Raw genomic sequence first — 24,349 nt, 5'->3', positions numbered from 1 at the left:
CGGAAAGGTGAATGCTAACATTACAGATAAAGCCACCTGGTGGTTACGTATGACTATACGAACAAATTTACATTGAAATGATTGATTGTCCGCATAAACAGACGCAAGCGTTTCCCAAAAGTAAAAAATAGGTATTAATCCGCAAAATCTCCTAGGCTCCCTTTTTGTCGATAATATTCTTCAACTGGACAGATCATTTCATTGGAAATTTTCGTGGTTATGCTTGTATGTAAAAAAACAACTAAAATGCGATTTCCCAACACTAATGGTGTTGTTGATTACGTCTCCTATGCAAACACTGGCAGTATAGTCAAATTGCTTTAAAAAAATTATTTTTATCTTAATCATACAAAATACTTACCAATTAGAAATTTCGCGGCTGTTTAAGTGAGTAAACTTGACATCTTTTTCTTATTACTCAACACACAAAAAATTCAGTAAATAATTATCAACTAAATATTAATACAAAGTACAACAATAATACTTTCTACTACAATTTTAGTCATTCTTATAACAAGTTGGTTCACGTAACACAACTTGAACAGTATATCCCTAAGGGGTCGATATTGACCACTTTGATAATCCCTGCTTTAAACCAACCTCTGGTCGAAGCTTTGGGTTTAATAGAGTGTCAAAGACGTTACAGATTAGATATCGCTTCAGCGACTATAATTCGGAATATAAAGAAAATAATAAAATATATTAGGCTGTCAAAAAAGTCCTGCGGTATTTTTTTGAATTTTCATTTGTTCATAAAATTAGTTACAATCATCTGTTTTAAGTCAAATATGCGCCGTTTTGTTCGATGACTTGTTCCCAACGAGATGCCAACTTCATAATACCCCTGTTATAGAAGCTCGCTTCCTTATTGGCAAAAATCTAGGATAGCCAATTTTCACAGGCCTCTTTTGTGGCTAACTTCTGACTACCTAGCTCGTTCGCCATGGACAAAAACAGGTGGTAGTCACTTGGTGCAAGGTCCGGATTATACGGCGGATGCAAAAGAACCTCCCATCCGTGCTTCCGGAGCTTCTGGCGCGTCACCAAAGAAGTGTGTGGCCTGGCGTTGTCCTGATGGAAGACAATGCGGCCTCTGTTTATCAAAGATGGCCTCTTCTTCATGAGTGCTACCTTCAAGCGGTCCAGTTGTTGGCAGAAAAGGTCCGAATTGAGCGTTTGGCCATAGGGAAGCAGCTCATAATAGATTATTCCTTGACAATCCCACCAAACACACAGCAGAACCTTCCTGGCCGTTAATGAGGGCTTGGCCACCGTCTGAGCCGCTTCAGCGGGCTTCGACCACGACCGTTTGCGCTTCACGTTGTCGTAAGTGACCCACATTTCATCGCCAGTCACCATCCGCTTCAGAAACGGGTCGATTTTGTTGCGATTCAGCAGCGATTCACATGCGTCGATACGGTCAAAGATGTTTTTTGCGTCAACGTGTGTGGCACACATACATCGAGCTTCTTTGTGAATCCAAGCTTCTTCAAATGATTAATAACGGTTTGATGACTTATCCCCAGCTCTTGGCCGATGCTACGGCTGCTACTATGCCGGTCTTTCTCGGCTAATTCAGCGATTTTGTCGCAATTTTCGACGACAGGCCTTCCGGAGCGTGGCGCATCTTAGACGACCTCTACACCAGAACGAAAACGTTGAAACCATCGTTGTGCGGTGGAAATGGAAAATGTATCGGATCCATAAACTGCACAAATTTTATTGGCAGCTTGAGATGCATTTTTGCCTTTGTCATAGTAGTACTGTAAAATATGTCGGATTTTCTCTTTATTTTGCTCCATATTTGCAACACTATAACTCACGAACGACTTAACCAAACAAAACACTGTCAAGGACTATATTATAGCGCGCAAAAATACCTTTCTAACAAGCTATAGTATGATACAATGAATACAAATAGAACTACGCGCTTACAACGACACCTTGCGGAAATACCGCAGGACTTTTTTGACAGCCTAATATTTAAAGAAAAATAGAATACATGAACATGTCTTATTGAATGTCTAAATTTCAGAAATATAAATAAAAGTATTTCGAGCTTTTTTTTTTTGAATTTCTATACTATAATATATACAGATCGGAATCGATTATATATTATTCGATTATATACAAGGAAACTTCGATATAACGTACCCTCGTTATAACGTACCCTCGATATAACATCACTCGATATAACGTACATTTTACCTCGATATAACGTACACATTTCCAAAGCCTAAAGGAAACATTTTTTTCAATATTTTTCTTCAGATAGAACATTCAATTATCTGTATTGTGATGCTAAAACAAGTTTTGTACCTTCAATCAATCCCGAAATACAGCTGGTTTTGTGATTGCGAATTCTAAATGAACCAAGCTTTAATCAACAGTACGAAGGGAAACATCATGAGAAAGACTGGCTTCGTCTTCTGATTGATGTTATTCATTAACTGTACTAAACAGCAACACAATAATATATTATAGACTACGTTTGTGAGTACTTTATTATGCTTCGATATAACGTACAATTTTGAAAGTGAAATGTAAGTTATATCGAAGTTTATCTGTATTACTTATTATTACAATTTTACAATTTACAATTTACAATTTATTAAAATTTACTAATTATTATTACAATTTTAAAGTCAATTTTATACCGTTTGAAATTTCTTTTTTATATTTCAAATATGGATTATTTAAAGAAAAAATATAGTAAAATTAATTGGCTATAATAAACAGTGGAGTAAAAATCGCGATTTTTGAAGATCTAATAAAAGATTCACCACGAATTGTTTAAAATTATATTATGGCTAAATCAAGAAAGAGAGAAGTTGGGTGTCGAAAAACAAATTGTAGAGTAAACTAGATTCGTCGCATCTATATGATCACTACTGTTCAATACAACCCTAGAAACCTGAAATGAAATTTATGCAAAAATGTAAATACTCACCTACACGATACACTCACCATAGACCTAGAAAATAAAATACACTTGAATGAATTACTTACCAGTTTTCTACACACCGCACACACTGTGCGAATCCATGAACTGACAGTGAAACATGCATTGTTTACTATACACAAACAGACACAACAAAGCATTGTAAATAGAACACGGGATAAAATAGTTAGCAAATAGAAACGAGACAAGTTGGATTAACGAGCTGAAGGTGTTAACAAATTTTATGTTCGAAAGAAAGCAGTTTCGAGTCGGTTTCCCGTTTGATTAAAGTGTTCGAAGAAGGTGCGGCAATCGAATAAAAATAAGTACTGCGGCAATCAGTGCTTATCCACTATCTATTACCCGATAATCGGCCGAAATCTTTCCGCTAGATACAATATTTTAAGCTTACGAATGCCGAAATTCTTTTCAAATATAAGACACTACTAAACTAAAATCACGCTTCAAAATTACTTACGATTGTCTTAGTGAATTATTTTTTAGCTTCCTTAACTTAAATAAATTGTAATCTTTTATGTATTCTTTAGCCACGTAGGTCTTGGCAGGTAGGTTGTTCACTTTCTATTGCGTACAAGTCGGACACAGTTAACTAGTCAAAGCACACACTTATTTAAATATACAACCGATTCGATTCACGCTCCAGAGGATTTTGTGTTTTTTGTACATCTCATTCCAAACAATCAGAGAGAAAATTGCTCAGCATCTTCCATAGTTGTTGATTTTGTACTTAAGTAGGTAGTACGAGGGACTTGCAAAGAACATACGCAATATTCGCAACAAATCCCACAGTAGAAAAACTTTTCGTAAGCTACGTGAATACGGCTGATCACTAGAAGCGGTAAGAATACTTAAAAATTATTTTTTCCGCTGAATTCTCATTTTTGATCAATAATTAAACAATGAATTCAAATTTGCATATTACGAAACGTGTTCAGTGATAAAATCGAGAGTGATATAAACGAGACGTTACTTTATAATTGATTTTCTCTATTTTTTTGTCGATATCACTCGGAACGTTTTTGTTATTCAATGGTACTTACGTTAGTCGATGAACTTCATCGTCTTAATGTACTGTTACATGCGTCATTTTCATTAGGAAAGCGAAATAGCGCCTAGCGCTTGTTTTATTTTATTGTTAGTACTCAATTGTGGTTTCTATTCAGAGGTGAAAGTTTTTCGAGTTTGCACGTACATGTGAGTCGAATTTTATCAATAGCAAAAAATGATCAATATTTTTTTAGACGAACATCAACTAGCAAATATTTTTCCACATATTTACGAATATCAACTAGCAGACATTAGACTAGCCAAATATGTCGAAACAAATCAACAGCAAGACGAACATATTCTAATTTTAGAATGTATATAATGCATTCGTACTCTCTTATTAATATTTTTTAATGTTGTGTTGTCTGAAATGTATTGATTCTTGGAATTCACATCAGTCACATTCACACTACAACTTAATTGATGTCGTTAATTTTTAATGAAAATATAAGTAGCATCTGAAATTTACTTTACAGGATTTTGGTAATATATATTAGAAGTGTGTACAATCTGATTCATTCTATGATTTTATTACTAGACATTTGATTCTCTATCCTAATCTATAGCCAGTTTGAGATTGTAAGTGAATGTGGATTCTTTCTGGTTATAACTTGTGAGGTTCACTATGGAATTTATCTAGGGGAAAAGGGGGGAATTTGGACCACCTAAGCAAATTGCCTAATTTTTCCAAACCTATACGGTCTAAATAAAAAATGTCACACTATATACTGAGCTACACTTGTTTTCTCTCAATAAATAATGTTTAATCATTATATGAAGCTTCAATCTACCAAATATATCATAAAATAAAAGTGATGATTTTTGGACATTAAAATTTGATGCGGGGAGATTTGGTCCAGTGTGTGTTTCATCGAAAAAAAACATACTTATGTTTATGTAAAGTATTTTGGGATAATGTTACAATCAGTAAAAATGTTTTGGGATCGATAGCAGGAGTGTTCGCCAGATTCCAGACCAGAAAAGTTGGATTGACACCATCTCGAACTCTGCATGAATCTTTTCACTGCTGGTCGAGCATTTTCAAACACTTTTGATGCTTGGTCAAAGAAAATCCGTTCTCGATGGCCTGCGTTGCTCTTTCAAGCTCCTCCTTCTTCCAACGTTGTCTGTCCATCCTCTTTTTGTAATTCAGCGGCATCTGAAATCAATTAGACCAAAGAAAAGTCTCAAACCTGTAGGACCAATTCACCCCACAGAAACGTGTCCATGTCACCCCACACAACACGCAAAAATTAAAATGCAATCAATTTCATTTATTGTTATCAAACTTACAGTTTCGCTACATCAAATTGTTCCTCTTCTGTAGGCGAACAGAACTTCACTGCACAATATACGAAAAGTTTGTTTTATTAACGAGAAAAACCTTAAAACCACTATCGGAAAACTCACATTTTTTGACGATCAAAGTGCTTGCTATGTTTATGCTACCGTTTCCCTTTACTTGTGAAGTTTTACCAAAGTTTTTCTACTTTAGGTACATACGGTTGAACAATAGAAGGAAATGACATTATAAAAAATCCAAGTTGAGCCGTAATTTTTGAGATAAAGGGGTGGTGCGCTTATGAAGGAAATTAGTGCCGCACCTAATCACGATTCTTACGTGGATTTTAGGTGTTGGGTAACGGGTAGCTCACCGGGCGGTACAACGGGACTAGGTTTTACGGGCAACGATTCGTGAAAGAAATTAATTGGAAAACAGGGAATTCGTCGAATTCCCTGTTTTCGAATTAACGCGGTTTTTTTACGAGGTACGTATCCCCCGCGTCAAAAAAACCTGGGTGTATTAAAAATATCCAGTCTGTGTGAGATTCGAGATGGCTGAAAATGAGACACATTGGTGCAAACGACAGACTTATCTTCTGAAACAAGGAGAGGTACAACGAGGCGTGCTAAATTAGATGAAGACATGGTCCTCTTGGTATAATATTATATGCGATAATATTATATGCGAGTTAGGGGACAAATTGGAACGCTAATTGTAAAATATTTTTTCGATGGAAAAATCTTTATATCAAATGTATTCAGAGACTGCAGAATTCCGTTGTATTTGATGTTGACAAAGATAAGTAGGTTGTACAATATCTCAATGATCGCCCACCTGAATCTCAGTCGCATAGGAATACATGCTAAGTGAAATCGGAAGCAATAATGATCATACTCTGAATAATCTAGACAACCTCTTTGATCTTTGGGACAATATGCCTAAATAAGTCGTGTGTGCCATCTGTGAAGCATTTCATAAAGGTCTTCGAAATGTGTTCAAAGAAAAAGTAAAGGAATTCGTAACTTTTTTGCAATCAAAAATAAACTTTACCTAACATATTTTTTGTGGGTTTTGAAGCTTTCGATTCGCTTACATTAGAACATAATTTGGCACTAATCTTATCACCTTGTAAATATTTCATACCACTGTTATATCGAATTTATAAACTGAGGTAAACCATCTATCATGAAATAAACATGATAACCTTCAATAGCTTTACGGATAATATTAATAGTGTATTTATTCGTTTTTTTTTGCCCATTTGGTTTGCGATAACATAAAATGTTGATACAAAGACAAAATCGAACAGTAAAACTCGATAATTCAAGTTTTTTACCAGAATATGGACTTAGAAAATCATGAAATGACCCTCCGATAGATGAAAGTGAATGCGTACGGTTCTATTTTTATAGGAAATCATTAGGCGTGTTACTAAAATCGAACGAATAGTGTGTGAAGAATCAATGCACACATGCCGTCATATTTCATTATTTATCAGAGAATCTAAATCGTGTATTAAAAAATTAATGATCCACCAAAAGTGTTCCACTAAAGCCACATGAACCATGTGTCACATATGCCTTATCTTAGATTCCAGTCAACAACGCGTATATTTCGCCACCATCGGCAACCGAACATGTCAGATATGGAATCTTGCAATATGTATCCCCACCCTGTTCCGCCCCCGAAACTTCGGTCCACGCTTTTTCCCATAACTAGGCACTGGTGGGCCCCTTCGAAGTTCCAAACGCCCATTAACGCACCATATCGGAACGTACCGCATCGAACGTATACACAGGAATTCTACTGCCTCTGCCTCAGCGGAAGCTGAAATATTTATCCTCATTAAAAGACTTCGCCATTTCAAAGATTTATAATAGCAATTTCCTTGGAGCAAAAATAAACTTTATTATTCAGCAGAGTGCAAAAACGAGAGAAGATCCCCCGGACATGGCGGCAGCTGTGAAGGCGGAACTCGTTCTTTCTCTCTGTCTCGCTCTCGGGGGAATTTCCTTCATTATAATATTCAAACATTCGCCATGGCTTGCGAGGAATTCTTCGCAAGGAGCAGCGAGTTTTTGTTAGATTCCCTGCCAGCCAGTGGGTGGAAGAAGCTTACACAAACACAGAAGCCTGGGTTGGGGTTTATAAGCGTAAATTCAGACCCGTTCCAGTGAAAGACACATCTAGGGTGTACAATATCACCCTCAAAAGAACACAGAAAGAATAACACAAAGGAAGACAAACGGAAGGAAGACCATTCCGCGCGTTCCAGCAGTGAACAGTGCGCGGAGAGGAATTTTCTTTCGTTGTCCCTTTTTTTTGTTGAAACTTATCTCGGAAAAAGTTCATCTTCTTGCTATTCAACGTTGGTAGTTTTTCGCTACATTTGCTTCATTGGGATGTGCTTTTCTTTGTTCTGTTATGTATTCTCGTGGCGAAGGCTGGTGAGAACCAAAGGATGCCGGGGAAAAGCAGAGGAAAACTGTCCATTTCCAGTTCATTCAATGCACGTTGTGGAAGAATAGAGACGGTAGCAAGTGCCATTTCTCGCAGTGGTATCAACTATGGATGGCTTGATAAATACCGTCATTGGGTGAGAGATGAACCAACGAGTACGTCCAAACATACACTTCACAATCCACTGAAAACTTCTATTTGATGATACATTGAATGAAATCTCCAGTTGAAATTCCTTATTTTTGTGAAATTCTAGTCAACACAGTTTGAGTGATAAGAGTTTACTCCATGTTACAGTATTGTTCGATCTTTCGTAGACAACCAGTAAAAATGGTTTTTGTGTTGATTGAATAGTGCTAGCATCCAACAACTCCAGAACCAAAAAAAGGGTGCGAGCCTTTACTGTTTCGGAAATGAGGGTAGTAAAAACATTAAACAACTTTATCGCACTTCTAGATGGAATGTTCTACCCAGACTTTTTCTTGATTCCTCAAAGCTGTCGGACGAGATGAAAATCTTAAACAGCACATTCGAATTGCCCACCATTTTAATGTTGACAGCAATAAAAATAAATTCAACCATAACTCAACCGCTCGCTTGCCGCTAAGATTGACTGAAATTGCTTTCGTGGGTCTCGTTAGATTGCCATAAATGTCTATCAACAAATTGTTGAATAATTATTTAAACGATTCGGCCACAATTGCACTCGACTCGACGAGTCAGTCAAGTGTGTGGCACGCATACTGGCCGGTAGGCGCACTCATTTCAATCGAGAAACATGAGACGATTCTTAATGGCCATTGTCTGCTTAACACTTAAACTAAACAGTCATTTGCATAAACAACTATGCGCACCTAATGTGAATAGGAATGAATGGCGTTTTCCAGCTGTGCTGAGGGGACTGCTATTGCGTTTCTGCTAAATCCTTCTCGCAAAATGAGGTTCGCTGTCGAGCTTCTGGTCGTCCACACTCACTATGAATACTAAAATCATTAAAATTGTTAAAGGTAATAATAGCATGTTGTAAATAAATTACCTCTAACTGTCTTTCCCGGTCGCTGCCGCACTCGGCCCGATGAAATACCAAGCAAAGATGATACCAGCGTCCTTCTCAGCTCCATGGATCATCATAAAAGCAGCGAGGGGGTGTTTATTTTTCGGACTGCATTGCTGCAGGCAGATCCATGGTCCTGAGCACCGGTGAACGTGGATGTCCGCTTCCCGATGTGATGACAAAAAGTGACAACAGCAAATGCAGAGAGCGACGGTTGCAACGGTTGCCTAAAACTATTCCACAGTTTTGTAACCGGAGTGGGGGTAAACAGGGATAAACAGGGACGTCCCTGGCAGGAATGAGCGAAAGCAAACGAAAAAAGGTGGAGTCGAGTGTAAGTCCTTTCCAAAAGAATGCACAGTGCGTTGGAGTGGAATGTGGATGACAGTATAACATTTGCAAAGGGTAATAAAAGTCACTTGAACGAGTGTATGAATATATGCACAAAAGGATGACCCCGGCGAGAGGGACTAGTTGAGTATGTCCGAGTTATTTTCATAGTTTTTCTTTTCGAAGCTGAACTGAAAATGGGCCCGTTCTATCCTGCGGAGTCAAACCTGCAGGGGGAAAGGTAAAGGAATGGCGAAAAGGGTGTGGCTGAGGAATGTTAATGGCAGACGGAAAATTCCTATTCTGTGGTTCCGAGGGTTCTTATTGGAATTAGATTCCTGATCCTTGTCGGATAAACTGTGGAATTTTTATGACGTCATCATGCGGAGGACAATATGTGCCGGGCGTTAATTAAGCATACTTACGAAGCAAACGTTAACTAAATGTGGCGGTGGTACGTAACGACGAGAAAGATGAGTCACGTTTGCATGGATAATATTGTGGTTGCTTTAATTAGAAACTCAGTAAATTAACAAGTTAACGACTAAACGCATATGGATTTTCGTTTACTGTTATTGGCGTTCAGGAATGCTGGAGAGGTGTTATCGGAGGTTCATCTACAATTAAAGATTTATAGTACCTTGGGATTTGAACGTCAGAAGGTGAATTTATTAGGGCCATAACTTTTGTTTTGTTTCGACATTTCTTGATAAGAATCACTCAGAATCATACACATTTTTCATGGATTGTTTTATATTGAAAAAAGGATGCGATAAAATGGAATTGTGTGTTGGTGGTTGTGCGTTTTTGAGTTATGATTTTTATAAGATCAAATTTTCCTCTTGTAAATGACTTTTTTTCAAAAAAGAAGAAGCATTCAAGAAAAAATATCAAACATATAGTGCCCTTGGTCCCGAAACCATGTAAACTATTAAAAACAAGAACCATCAACAATTACGAAAACTTGGCAAAATTGTCTGTACACCAAAAAGTACGCTATGTGACACGTTTTTATTGCTCAAAAATGAGAAAAAAAATATATTTCTATATTTCACATTTTTTATATTTTACATGAAACATGTAAATTGGTAAATTTAAGTAACATATTATTTTTTGGTGAATTTCAAATGGATCACTTAAAAATTCTCCTAGTAAAACTCCCGATATGACAAGATAATTTTTTCCTACGAACATTGGGTCGTTAGTCTTCAAAATAGTAGCTAAATAAAATTACTATCTTTGAGAAATTTAAGCTATGACGAATGAAACGAGATGAGGATACGCGATGATGTCCGACTAGGCTGACGAAATGTTTTTCTATCTGTATCGATAATGTTTTATATTCGTTTTCTTCATATTTGTATGTTACCAATATTTGCATGTTTCCTCTACTTCATTCTATAAAAATATAACCCGTGATATTTTGTTCCATTTCACAAATTTAGACACATTTGTCAACATCAACATTTGGTTGTTTTATTTAATTTTCTCTCTCATGTGTCAAATAAACTGTTGAATAGCTTAGTGATTTTAGAGTTACTATTATCAATTTCATCCCAAAAAATACATGATAAACTCGATTTTGTTCTTCGACATGTAACTCCTATATTTCCCAATTCCGCTGCAGTATCATTTTTGACAATTTCAGGTGAGCCTACAATTAGAATCTTCGAAAACTACGATTTTTAATTCATTGTACTTATAATAATCAATTAACTTTCACCTTAACCTTGAAATATTACATATTTTTTCTAGAATGAAGTCATATAACACCACTTTTAAACTGATAACTAATAGATTTAATAGAGTCCAAAATTGTATATAATCGATTCTTTGTATAATAGAGTCCAATCTGTTACTTCAGGAATCCGGTTTCATTATTCTGATTTTAGTTTAAAACCTGACCAAGAAAATCAATTTTGCTTCCGTTGGTTTGCGCCTGCTACCTATGTTCTGCAAGGAAAGAATTTACAAACATTTGTTTACAAATGATGAACACTACTCTCAAACTTTAATACTAATTTGAATGAAGATTTCTGCATAAAAGATCATAGCACTACCACTTAACATGAAAACAACAAACAACATAGTTAAACAACTATAAAAACAGAAAACATTAACGATGCTTGTTTTTTTACGGAATAGAGTTACGCAAACGCAAACATTTTGTCGTTGGTTTTGACTGTCACTTTTCTCCAAATGCATGATATTTTAAATTACAGGCTGTATCGATACCTGTAAATGATGTTAAAATGTAGGCTATACCCCATAGATATCAGCCCAATCGGTCCCATAGATCGTGAAATAAGTGTGTCGCCAGGTGAAAGAACAAGCTTTCGAGAGAATCCCGTTTAGCCTATCTTATACTGCGATGCATTGAAATAAATGAAGTAAAATATATGCATTTAAGTTACTATATACAAATTGAAAATAAAAATTCGAATTTTTCGATTATGCAGGTTGGGGTCTTCATTAACATGGCTATTTTGATTGCCGATAATAAGTGAAAATACTACAACAATCCTAAACTCTATAAATCATGAGCAGACAAGTGACTTCAACATCGCTGCCAAAATGGAGGTCCTTTGTAATGTTCTGCATTTGGTAGCATTAGCATTAGCTGTACTGCTGCTGAATAAATTGAATAATGAGCATTTGCGAAAGTGATCATCAATAACAAGTGAGGGGCTCAGAAGGAAAGGGATGCGAGTAACTTGATCGATTTCTCTTCATCAAATTTTTCTTTAGTTAATAACTCAACTGCAAAAACGTTTCAGTTTAAGTTTGCTATAGAATCCGATAGATGAGTTTCTGACCTATCTTCCACATTGTCAAACACAGCTGGGAATGTGTTTGCAGCTTAGTTATGACTAAAAGAGAGAGAGAGAGAGAGAGAGAGAGAGTCGATGTAGAGAAATCGATATTGTCACTTACACCCCTTTCATTTTGAGCCCCTCAAGTAACATGTGCAAAGCTATTTTTCTTCGCGACAGAGGCCACACACATAAACCAGACAAGTAAAAATGACGCAATTCTAATGCGGAATAGCGCCTCCTGATAGACACTTGTTCAAATCGATGCATTTCAGGTTAAAGGTACATGCTTGAAAGTTGAGGAAAATGCTTCAATTGAAATCATTTTTTATAATAAATGTGTTTTTTCTACGATTACGGGTGGAACAAACTTAAGGGTAACATATTATTGAAAAAAAAAATACATAAAAACGTTTCAGGAAACCTGAATTGTGGAGTAATGAAAGAATCTGACACTTGAGACAGACTAAATATATTCAGTTGTTAGAAAAGTTACCGTTGTTTCATGTTCAATTGTTGAATTAAATGTTTATCAAACATCTATTTTAAGGGAGTATTCTAGTGTAGAGACACGAATTTCGGATGTTCCGAGTGCGACATGACTTCATGATCTTAGCCCTTTTGGTTATTCGAAAGAAAAAAAATCAATATATTCCTTATTAGTAAAAATGCCGCTGTCGTGTGAACCTCGGAAAGCCAAAAAAATGTTTCCGATTAATGGCAGCCGTTTGAAAAAATAAAGTGAATTGTCTTTTAGCAGTTAGTTTTGAAGTTTTTTTATGAAGATTCCAATTTTCCAATCACTTCTTTTTCTCATATGTACGAATTTCGTCGCGAAAGAAGCGTTTTTTGATACCCTATTCTGAAGTGAAGCGTATTCCTATCAAAGCGTTCGACATCGATCGAAACAAATGATAGTCAGAAGGGTCAACTTCTGGGCTATAAGACGGGTGATCGAGAATTTCCCATTCGTTATTTTTCCAAACAGTTTTTAACTCGAACAGCAACATGAGGCCAAGCGTTGTCATGATGGAATATTATCCTTCCGTGTCTGGTCGCATAATATGGACGTTTTTTCGGCAATAGCTCGCTTCAAACGGATCAATTGTTGTCTGTGTAGAAGTCTCCGTTATCTCCATTCGACACCTCTCGCTTTCAATTCGTATGGAACATAATTTCCTTGCTTTTGGGTATCCTGTGGCTTTGAGTCGTTTAGCGATAGCTTGTCGAGTTACTCGCCACGATTCTGTAAGCTCAGTTTGCGTTTAACACGAATATTGATCGAGTAATGCCTTAAATTCTTCGTATTCAAACTTTTTCGGTTCCCCAGGACACTTTTTATCTTCAAAACTAAAATCATCACTTTTAAATCGTTCAAACCATTCCCTACAAAATCTATCCGATGGTGCAGAGCTACCATAAACTCCCACAAGCATTCGATGCGCTTTAGCTGCACTTTTCTTCCAATGAAAACAGAAAATCATAGCTTCCCGTATATGGTGCTTATTTACAACGAAACTCGACACTTCCAGTGCAGTAAAAATTGAACTTGTTGTGCAAAACTCAAAGACTTGTAAAAAATATTTGGCTGAAAGTTGTCGACACTTCACAATTCCGCAAAAGTCGCCGTTGACTATTTATAGCACCTTGAGACAGCTTGTGGAAACGAAACGAATTAAATTAGTAAAATTAAAAAAAAAATTTTTTATTGGTCATGCAGTAGAGAGATGTATGAAAATGAATTCAAATTAAATTTGAAATAAATCGGTTCAGTAGTACTTGAGATATAGTCTACGTCAGCTAGTAGTTTTAACACGTTTGAAGTGTTGAGTTTTTAATTAGTTTCGTTTGTAATTATTCAACTTTTGCAACGATGTCATACAAAAGATGTTCCATCGGGTATTCAATCGATGCTTACTCAAAAAGTTATAAGTTCAATCCAAGTTGAGATTTTTCATTACTTCTTATGTATTAGGGGTATGTCTTGTCCACAGGGACTGAATGAATATGAAGATATGAATCTATATAAATGAAAATGATTTTGTGTCCGTTCCTCACGATTTTATTCGAGAACGGAGCAACGAATTTGAAAGTCTGTATGATGTTTGATGCGTTTCAGTCTGCGCCAAGGGGGAACGAGAGTGTTCGAAATTATTCAAATCAAAATATCATTGTGGGCGTGACGAAGTTCGTCGGGTCAACTAGTTATAAACAAATTTTGACATTAGAATATGGAATTTGCACCGTCACAACTTCTTTCGAATCTGCTCATCACACACTTACAACCACTATTTCACATCCTTTGATTTTCACAAATGTAAATGGATGAAATACTAATAAATGTTGGAGAAAAAACAAAGTTGCTTCGATGTTGATAAATACTGTTCACTCAGGTTTGTGCTAGATAACAATGGTTAACATATTGAAAGATTCAACTTATGTTATTTTTTTAGAAAAGAATATATGAATTTTTATATTTTCACTTTATTTCAAAACTTTTCTTGGAACTCCAGTTCAGGAATAACGTTTTGACAACTTTTCACAAAGTCGGATCTCTTCATAGGAAAAAATAAAACCTAAATTATGGCAAACGATAACACCAGAGCATAGAAATTGCGTTATTTTTCAGGAAAACGTACAAAAATGAAAATAACGGCATCGGTCCCCGGGGGAATCCAACGCTTTTCGATTCATTTTTTTTCGAACGGCCCCTTCGGTGCGTGTGTAAAAATGGGAAAATATTTCTCCGATGAAAATTTCCTTCGGAATCAAGTTTCCACCCAAATGTGGCAAGCCCGGAAAAAAGGGAAATCTTTCGAAGAGCACGTTTTTCGTTTTTAATGTTTTCCATTCGCAAGGAATTTGGTACATAAAAGTGATGTATATACACATCGTGCTCCGTGATGCAGATCGCGCTCCAGCGAGCTTAGTTTGAACTGCTAGTAGTGGTAAAACACCCACCTTAAGATGCTGTGGAAGGCAGACAAGGACCAGCGGAAAATCGCGAAAGAACAAGCGAAATGGCAGCATTTTTATTATGCAAACTCCGACAGCGAAACGGGCTGTATATGGATGTGGTATATACTCTCTGCATACTCGGGAGAAGCCTCTTCTTTCTTGATAAAGAAAATACAGCGCCGATGCCCACCTCCTCCGCTTCGGTTGGTTTTCGCGTCGTTGAAACAGCTAACGACCAATAAGAAGCAGTTTCAACAATAACTTGTTTAGACTGTGGAATCGTTTATATTGTTCCATCTATGGTGTCTTTATCATTTCTCTAATCCATTTAGAAGTCTGGCGATACGAAAGGGAGGAAGCATTTGGCTCACGCGCACTGAAGGCTTCTCTGCAGCTGCTCGAATTTCGTGGCGTCGCGCTTTGATCTTTTTTTTTTCTCTAGACATTAAGGATCACTTTAGAAGGGAGAATTGTTAAGACTCAATGATGGTTTTTCTAATCGCCTCTGATCTCAAGTACTTGGAAGCGGATTGTTGGGATGCTTCCGCCAATGCCATGATACACTTTTCTTTTCGTTATGATGATTAACGAGATCATTTAATCAAGCATATGGCTAGTAATTACAGTAGAGTCTCGATTATCCGCGGAATTGGATTGCAAGGTCATCGCGGATGACGTAAACCGTGGGTAACATATTAAAAACTAAAAGTGAGGAACAAACTCAAATAAATCATGATAAAAACTGCTTCCTTTCGATGGCATTCCTAAACTTGCTGTCTTAACGTAATTTTATTGGCGTATGTTTTCAAAATAATTCCTCAGTAGAGTTTTCTATTCCAAATAACGTGCACTGAAAGTTTTCCGAGAGGCAAGTTTGAGAATGCGCGTGTGTCAGTGCAAGTCGGAAGAAATGTCCGTCCTGGAAAATATCTTAGCCCGAACGGGAATCGAAACCGAAGCTGCCGGATTAATATGAGTGACGCTTACTACTTGAAACTATCTATAATTAATTAATCAAATCCTTAAACTCTCCATCCGTAAGGTCAAATAATACGAAAGACATTTCCAAATCGGAAGAACAATAATTTGTCACTGCTCGACAATTCCCGGGAAGGCCTATAATTAGGACAAGCAATAAACAAGTATGTAAATTCCAACGGCCAATTGTGCTTTCCTGGTTATTGATGCTTTCGTCAATGCCGGATTTTTGAGGGTTGTAAATTTTTAATCGCGAATCGCGAATAATCGGTGTTTTACTGTATTTTGATTTTATGTTGTATTCAAAAAAGCGTAACAATTAAAAAACTTTAGTCCTACATAGTTTTCATTCACTGGTGGTAATTCTTAGTTACTTTGTCTATTCTAATTCTTGAACGGATAGCTCCTCGGTTCATCGGTGGAATCGAACACGAACCACCCATTACATAACGTGTGACGCTAACTACTTGGCCAAATGAGCCACATTGGCACATTGGAAATCGATGTTGGATGTTTTCGTAAATGTAACCCTTAGAAATGGTACAGTAGTCTTGATGACTAGAATCAAATGCAATTGTAGTCTTCATTAATTTTATTACTGATACTTCTCTGTTGGACGGTCTAACACAGCGGTGATTGCATAAGTAGCACGTATGGAAAAATTTTAATGAGCCATTATCCCACCCAGTCAGCCATTCATCTACTTAAATTTCTTTTTTCCACATTTGCTTCAAATTCTATCTGCTAAACAAACAAAACAATGATAATGACAGGTTCGTATTGCGAACCTTGAGCAGTAAAAAGTTTAGCAATACGCAAGATCCAACATAATGATTAAATCCGTTAAAAAACACCATGAAGGTTTTTTAGATTCTTAAAAAACCTTGGACACACTTCTTTTCATTGGGCGTTTTTTATGCTCTGCATTACCTTCTACCTGTCTGAAAAAAGCAATAAAAACGCATAATTTGCAACGTCCTTCATATTCATATTTTATTGAACAAGTTGATCATAACTTTAATGACCTTTTATGAGAGTCATAATGGTAGAACGATAATGCTTACGTACGTGCCGCCGTAGGTGGAGGACATCGGTATGATACCTGGTTCGGCTAATTACTTTTGCGAGTATGGGAACCGACAAAAAAAGATCAACAGTGGTGCAGGAGGAAAAAAACGTGTAGTATGCAGTTTCGTTCGGTTTGTCCGTTTTTGGCGATGAAACATGATTTATGACACCACCACTTTCTGCCGCTGTAATATTTGGTGAGCATAGATTTTCTGTAACTGTAAAAAATGTGTCCAGCTTTTGTATAATATGCTGTCTAATGTTGTTGAGAAATGTTTTACATAAGGTTAGTTTTGTGATAAATTACAAACGGTGAATGTGGTAGCATCAAAAGAGCGAGTTGCTGAATGCACAAGTAATAGCAAACTAGCTGAAGTTTTTTTTTTGTTATTTTAGGCAAATGCACGCTTACCGTTAGGGAGAATACATTTACAGACGCTATTCTAAATATTACTACAAGTGATTTCCATCTGCGGAACAAGGGTTTTTAAAATGCAGAGATGCTTTGGAGAAAACACAGCGACAACGGTAAATAACAATATTTAACTGCCCACGCTTTGTCACTCGTTTATGTTATTTAATTCGAACCACACAATATCGTCGTCGGCCATAAATTGGAGCGCCATTTTGAGCTGGGACTGGACAACGGGAGATTGAGAACCAGGTTCTTCCTTCTACAGCACTAACCGTACAAACTTTGTTAATTAAGGCTTGGAGCTAACTTCACAGCGCTGCCTGATCGGCCAGGAAAGATTGAATTGCCAAGATAAGGTTCTGCTTCTTCATGCTGTGTGCGAACGCTTTTTCGCAAACGGCCATCTTGTGCCGCAGGGAAAGAGATACGAAAACGATTGCTTTGGGGCTCATAAATCGCCACAGAATTCGTTTCAGAACAAAGCCTACACTTAAGCTGGCAGCAAAATGTGGTGGGGGAGGAAAGGGATTATTTCAGCCTGCTCGCGGCAATGGAGCGTGAAATGGGTATGGGAATCGAAATATGGCGGTCGTTAAAGGAGCCTCTCGCGAACAGTCTGTGCCAGTTCGTACATGACTTGCTCCGATTGGTTTCCTACGACGAAGATTCTCGAAGTTGGTTTCTCGTGTATGAAATGCAAAAGTTCTTCAGCTACGAAAAAATAAGTTTCCAGAATAAATTTATGAAAATTTTATTTTATTTCATCGCTTTAGTTTCTTTCGATTCCCAGGCCTTATGCTCTTGCTTGAACTTTCGAGGACTTGGGGTGCCATTAAAATAATAAATCTCTCCACTCCTCCTCTGCAACCTTTCACCTTTGTTAGCCGCTCGGTTTCCCTCGTATCCCCGGTGTTACGGATAAAAAAGTACCTACGCGCGGCGAACGGGCCATGGAGTATCTAGAAGAAACAAGAAAAAGACCAAGGAATGATCCCAACGATACCGGAGAGGGAAAAAGGCACAAGAAAAACGAGCACATTATTAAGATGTACAACGGTTACGTGCCTCGCTTTGAGAAGAAAAAAATCGTTGGTAGCAGTTTGAGAAAAGTTGCCTCCTAATGCCACCCGAATGGGGCCGAACAGGATTCCCAAGATTATTTTGCACACACCAAAGCGTTTGCCAGCTTAATGCTAAGCGGGGTGACTTATGGCAATTGGACCTACGAACAACATTGAGCGAATTGTTATCAATCGTTCTCGGTAGAATTAGGAGCTGATATGAATGCGTGATACGTATAATACGTAATATGAACCAATTTGATCAAATGTAATATTTCAGGGATATATCGGAGATAAATTTTCGAAAAGTTAAATTATTTGTCTTAGTTTGCATCGCATCATTGGTCTAATGAAATTAGAACCTGAACTGAATTCAACGAGTATTCGAAATCAAAGGACGCATGTTTTTTCACTTCGCCAAGTTTATCTTTTTGAATATTGAAATTAATGGCTGTTTCATTCCGCCAATATGGCACACTCACTGAGCTTCAGATGATTTTCGTAGTAATTTGTGAATTATGGAAAAACTCGTGAATCAATTCTCCTGAGATAGTTGTGAATTAAAAGAAGTTTATTGGTCATGTGTTATGTTTCGATTGCCATTTTCAATTTGAATTCGAGATAACTAATAATAGAAACTATATCATTTGACATATGACAGACAAATCACGACCAACCAAATGAGACAAATGGTTCTATGATATGTGAAATCTTCCCTAATTCATTGAGATAGCACAGTTATCTCTATAAACTCAGAACACAGTCATGAAGTCGGAAAACTCTACACAATTTTTGACGTTGATTGGTTCATTAATTTCGAATCTAAACGAATCTAAACAGTATACACAGACAGAAAAACATTCATGTACATTTATGTACCGTTCTGAATCATATTTCGGACAACATCATATTTCGGACAGTGCGTTCTAATATCTTGAAATGCTTCATGCACTGATGATATAACTATAAATTTCATATCACAATTGCTTCTTTAGAGTGATCCCTTGGTTTCACTATCACTTCATTTGAGAATAACATTTAAATTATCACGTAGAAGGAAAAAAAATCAACAGCACCACTCATTACCGTTTGTGTTTGACGTTTGTTTTGCGAGAGCACGTAAAATTTACCCGTTCATAAATATTTAAATTTCTCCCGTATTTCATCAGTTCTCATCGTCGTTAACAGGTTACTGTGATTGCTTGGTAAATGTTTCGCAGTTGACTATAAAATATAATCAAGTGTAATGCAATTTTCGTCCATAAAATTACCAAATAAAGTGTCCGAAATTTTAATTCAATCTGTCCGAAATTTGATTTAGTGTCCGAAGTTTGATTCTTATTCGTTTCATTTGAAATGCGTTTTATTCGATGATTTTATTATGTTTTCCATCAAATAGGTACCAAAGTAGAAAGCTTGAAAACAAATTGAACTAATTTATTGAAAATATCTACTAAATAATACCTGTGCATAAAATTAAGATCTGTTTTCTGCATCATATGCCTTAAGCGTCCGAAATATGATTCGGAACGGTATACATAATATACATCCCGTATAATTATTCTTTTCCGAAACATTTCAGACATATTTTTCATTTTGCCTTAGGGTGCACCATTTTGAATTAGGCCCATTTTTTTTTAGAATTTACCGAATATATTGTTTGAAATTTATAACTTTGTAAATTCCGATGTTTTAGCAGCAACAGAAAACTGAACTGCACTCCAAATGTCTACTTTTTATCAAAAATATATTTTCGTTTATGACGAATTTCATGCCAACTACTCTTAGAAGTTTGCAGCACCATCTCGTACATGTGTGTAAAGACAGTGGCCTTTTAAGCAACTTTGTATACATTGCATTGTAAATCATAAAAAATCGAAAAGTCCTCAAGTTTTTTTTAAATTTATTCGAAACTTCCTAACTTAAAAACTATAAAATCTACAAAATCTTGTCAAAAAATTATATCTGGGAAATTGTTTAAATTTATCAAGCAAATTTAAAAAAATACTAAAAATAAAAATTACAAAATTTTCTCAAAAACGTTTTTCTTTAATTCTAAGAAAAAAAAAGTATGAACAGTTCATACAATAACTAACAAACATCCACACATCGGAAGACACTTCTACATGGAAAGAGTACTTGTAACAAAAAGTTTAGCTTGACAAAAAAAATACAATTACAGTAGAAAAATCGTGTAACTTTTAGCAAATCGGGTAAAAAAAGATTGCCCCGCCATCGGCGCGCTCGTTACACTCAAAGGATTTCTCTTCCCAACGAGGCGACGATTATAGAATAACGAGCGAATAACGGTTCTCTATAGTAGTATGTCCGAATAAGAACCTGAAAGTTCGCGTTAGCATAATCACATCACTTACTTACATGATAATCGGAACTTCCATGATAATTGCTAGGGAACCACGTTATAAGAAACATTTTACCCGTGAATATAGTACTAACATTCCTACCCTTTCCCTTGCAGTCAGGTCGTGGTCGGGGTCGTTATTGACTATTTTAAGCTTGGATCACCGATAACTGCACAATGAGAATTGTTTGCTACTTCCAAGCATCATTCACTTCTTTGTGCAATATCACTGGTTTGGGCCTTTCAATCACAATTACTACGAAGCAACTATGAAGTGTACAGACTACTTAAGCTTAAATTCAAGCTCAAGTTCAAACATTTTTATAATAATTTCAGAAACAAACTTGACCCCTCTTCATAGAAATATAACTGATATATCCTCCTCACTTCGTTTCAAATACTGAAATGGTTGTTGGTTCGCCCTAAGGATACCTAATTTTGCTGCTTCGACACAATACTTTTTTTGTATCTTAAACAGGGATCTTATTATATCTTTTGGTGATTCTGATTCATTGTCGAATTAGCAAGTGACTGACGATGTTTGAAAACGGGATTCGCAAGTCGTTGGATAATCTCATTCGGGTTTGGTCGAAACATGTTCAGTTCCAATACTAAGGTCTACACTACTTAGCTCCAAAAGTCAAGGATCGGCCACAAACTTACACTGGCTGACATCGGTCTTCGATGGCGGCAGAGAAACGGTAAGCATATTGAATCCCGATTTGAACGCAACAGTATAGAAATGCAGTTCAATCATTTTGAATCATCATATTGATCCATTCATAATTTATGCTTTCTTCAGAATATTGCCTTTACTTGGCACTCAACAAAACAAAACAAACAAACAGCAGGGCATTAAGTGGTTGTCATAGTAACCATGTGGACAAACCAAAATCAGTAAATCGGACAAACCATGATCAGAATTGAAGTCATCGAAAGGCATTAATTACGTAATTTAGATATAAAAATTTTTGTCTACCTGTTCCATGAACAGTTTGAACAGGCGAATGAATCGCCACTGTTAAAAATGTGTTTATTTCTTTTTGAAATATGACGCTTTATTTGCTTTATGTTCGCCTGTCGTTTCTCTTAATTTTGTATTGATTTATAAAGGGCCGAATATTCGACCACCGCACATCCGGCTATCCGGTTCCGAGGCTGGCCGGATATCCGTTTTCCGGTATCCGGCCAAACCACTATAATCACAATTTTTTACATTTACATTTTTACATTTTACAATTAAACAATAAATTGTATATTCTATCTAGTGAAATATAAAGAATTTGAAAATAGTTTTGATTGTTAGAGATGTACATTCTCTGTGAATGATAGAATTTACAGTAACAATCAGCTATTGAATTATGAAATAAGAGTAAAGACCAATTAGTCTTCAATTCCAATAGGAGCAAATAATTGGAGTTAATAGAACAGTATAACACAGCGAGATTCAAGACATTTTATAACAACATAAACCCGAACGTTAAATAACCCTTTATGAGGAAGAAAGAAATATTGAAAAAAGTTTACAATTTTTGTTAATAATCCTGATATTGAATTAAAATTAATTACCGCCACGTGAAAGAGAAGCTCATTTGAATTTTAATATAATATTTACATTTGTGGAATCCATCTTTTTTATTTATAACGAAACAAATAAACGCGGAAGACAACTCATGTTTTTAAAAGGAAATAATTATATATGCGGTCGTATGCTTGCTCTCAGCCACCACCATAAACCATACTTATCTCATACATTACTGAATCATATATAATTTTACACTTTTTCGAATGAATACGGGGCTCCTATTAATAATAGATAAAGGTAACCGACGGGGTTAGTCACGACGCGGGCTATTGTTCTTTGTGAATTTTAAATTTTTCGTTTTTATATAAATTATCACAATAAAACAAATTGTTCAGTAAATACATGTCTAAAGTTCACAAAAAAATAGTCTTTCATAATCTTACATATATTTGGGGAAACCGGAAAGGGTTAACGTATGAATAGTTTCTTAACATTAAAAAGCAGTACACGAGCAATGAAGGAAGCATATTAATTGTGCCTGCATTAATTTCTATTCGAGTGAAATGGTACTCGGGTAAATGTTACACAACTAGTTCCATTATACCTTTTGAAGTGATGAGTTGCACACGCGCGTGCTAGAAATGTTCTTCATATAGCAATGTACAATCGAGGAGTACATCGTAAAAATTGTCTAATTTCAAATGCTTATTGCAATATACTACAGTATTCGCAAAAAGATATTTTTTGGAAAAAAAAAAATTATCGGTATTTGTTTTTACAAAATTGAAATAAATATTCTCGCCAAAACAATTATTTGATCTTATACAGACTTCAAACGCGTTTTTTAAATTTTGATAACTAAAGACGAATTGGTTATTTCTCATTCAATTTATGCATCTCTTTTTCCCAAGAACCTATAGAAAATCACAATTTTTTTATTTCACTATTTAAAAGAATTGAAATCGTTATAAAAACGTTATGTTATAAAGCAATTCTCGTCATTCTGCAAAAACAGATTTTTTGACTTGAACGAGGTTCATACCATAGCAGCATCTTTACTGATTCAGAATCTGTAAGATTTTTTTTGCTTCTGATAATCAGAAGGGCTGGAATCGTGTACGCCACGGTGAAGCTTTTCTTTAACCCTCTCGCTCCATCAACTTGCAAGTATTCTAATTTGGATTTTTTTCCTTTTTTTTTGTTGTATTGTAGAAATAAAAAGAAACAAATAATCAGTCATTCCTTGCCAAACCGATAAAGGGGTCCTCAGATTTTCGTGGAAAGTGATAGTTTTGTTCCGTATTTTTAACGTATTTTTTATTTTTTCGTTAGGAAGACCATTTCAATTTTAGGGCGGTCCGAAAAATCAATTTTACTCTTTTTCCGAAAACGAATTATTTCAAAAATCCATAACTTTTGAACTACTGAACCGATGAAGATGATCGATATATCAAATTAAAGCTAGTTAGCCAGTATTTTAAGGAAAAATAATACACTTGCAAAAAAAATAGAATTTTGTTTTCGTAATTATTGATTGTAAAATTGTATTTTTGTTTTTTGTTGTTTACATGGCGCTAGAAGTTTTTAATATTTTTTTCTGACAAATGACATTTTTCTTCATAACATATCCAAAAATCAGAGATGTAATTTTGATCGTTCTTAAGTCATGATTTTTCAAAATTAACCGATGGTTAAAAAAATCAAATTTTTCAACCTTTTTTTTGACGTAGGATTACGTCTTTCGGGAACATATTGTGGTACAAATTGAAAATCGAAAATCGAGTACATCGTAAAAATTGTCTAATTTCAAATGCTTATTGCTCAGTGACTGACAGTGACTGACATGATAGATTGATGAAATTTTTGCGTCAATCGATTTCGGTACTCCATAACAATTTTTTATATTGAAGAAAATAATATATGTCATGATACTTACTATCTAACAATTGAAAAATCTCAACCCCTATCCTAACGAAAATACCCATTTCTAATTGGTCGAAATTGACGACACATGCGGCGGGTCCCTAACAG

At 35.9% G+C, this 24,349-nt stretch overlaps 1 long non-coding RNA gene across 1 annotated transcript; it reads right to left on the bottom strand.

Annotated features, from left to right (window-relative positions):
• Positions 1 to 4,023: 4,023 nt before the first annotated feature.
• LOC129763478 (uncharacterized) lies at positions 4,024 to 8,990 on the bottom strand. The gene is made up of 3 exons (XR_008740936.1): positions 8,791 to 8,990; positions 8,609 to 8,737; positions 4,024 to 5,168 (listed from the first exon to the last, which is right to left on the bottom strand). It is a non-coding gene; the product is annotated as an uncharacterized LOC129763478 (long non-coding RNA).
• Between the last annotated feature and the right edge of the window lie 15,359 nt (positions 8,991 to 24,349).

Source organism: Toxorhynchites rutilus, chromosome 1, assembly GCF_029784135.1.
Source record: "Toxorhynchites rutilus septentrionalis strain SRP chromosome 1, ASM2978413v1, whole genome shotgun sequence".
Lineage (NCBI taxonomy): Eukaryota > Metazoa > Arthropoda > Insecta > Diptera > Culicidae > Toxorhynchites > Toxorhynchites rutilus.
This window is presented reverse-complemented; position numbering and strand designations above follow the sequence as displayed.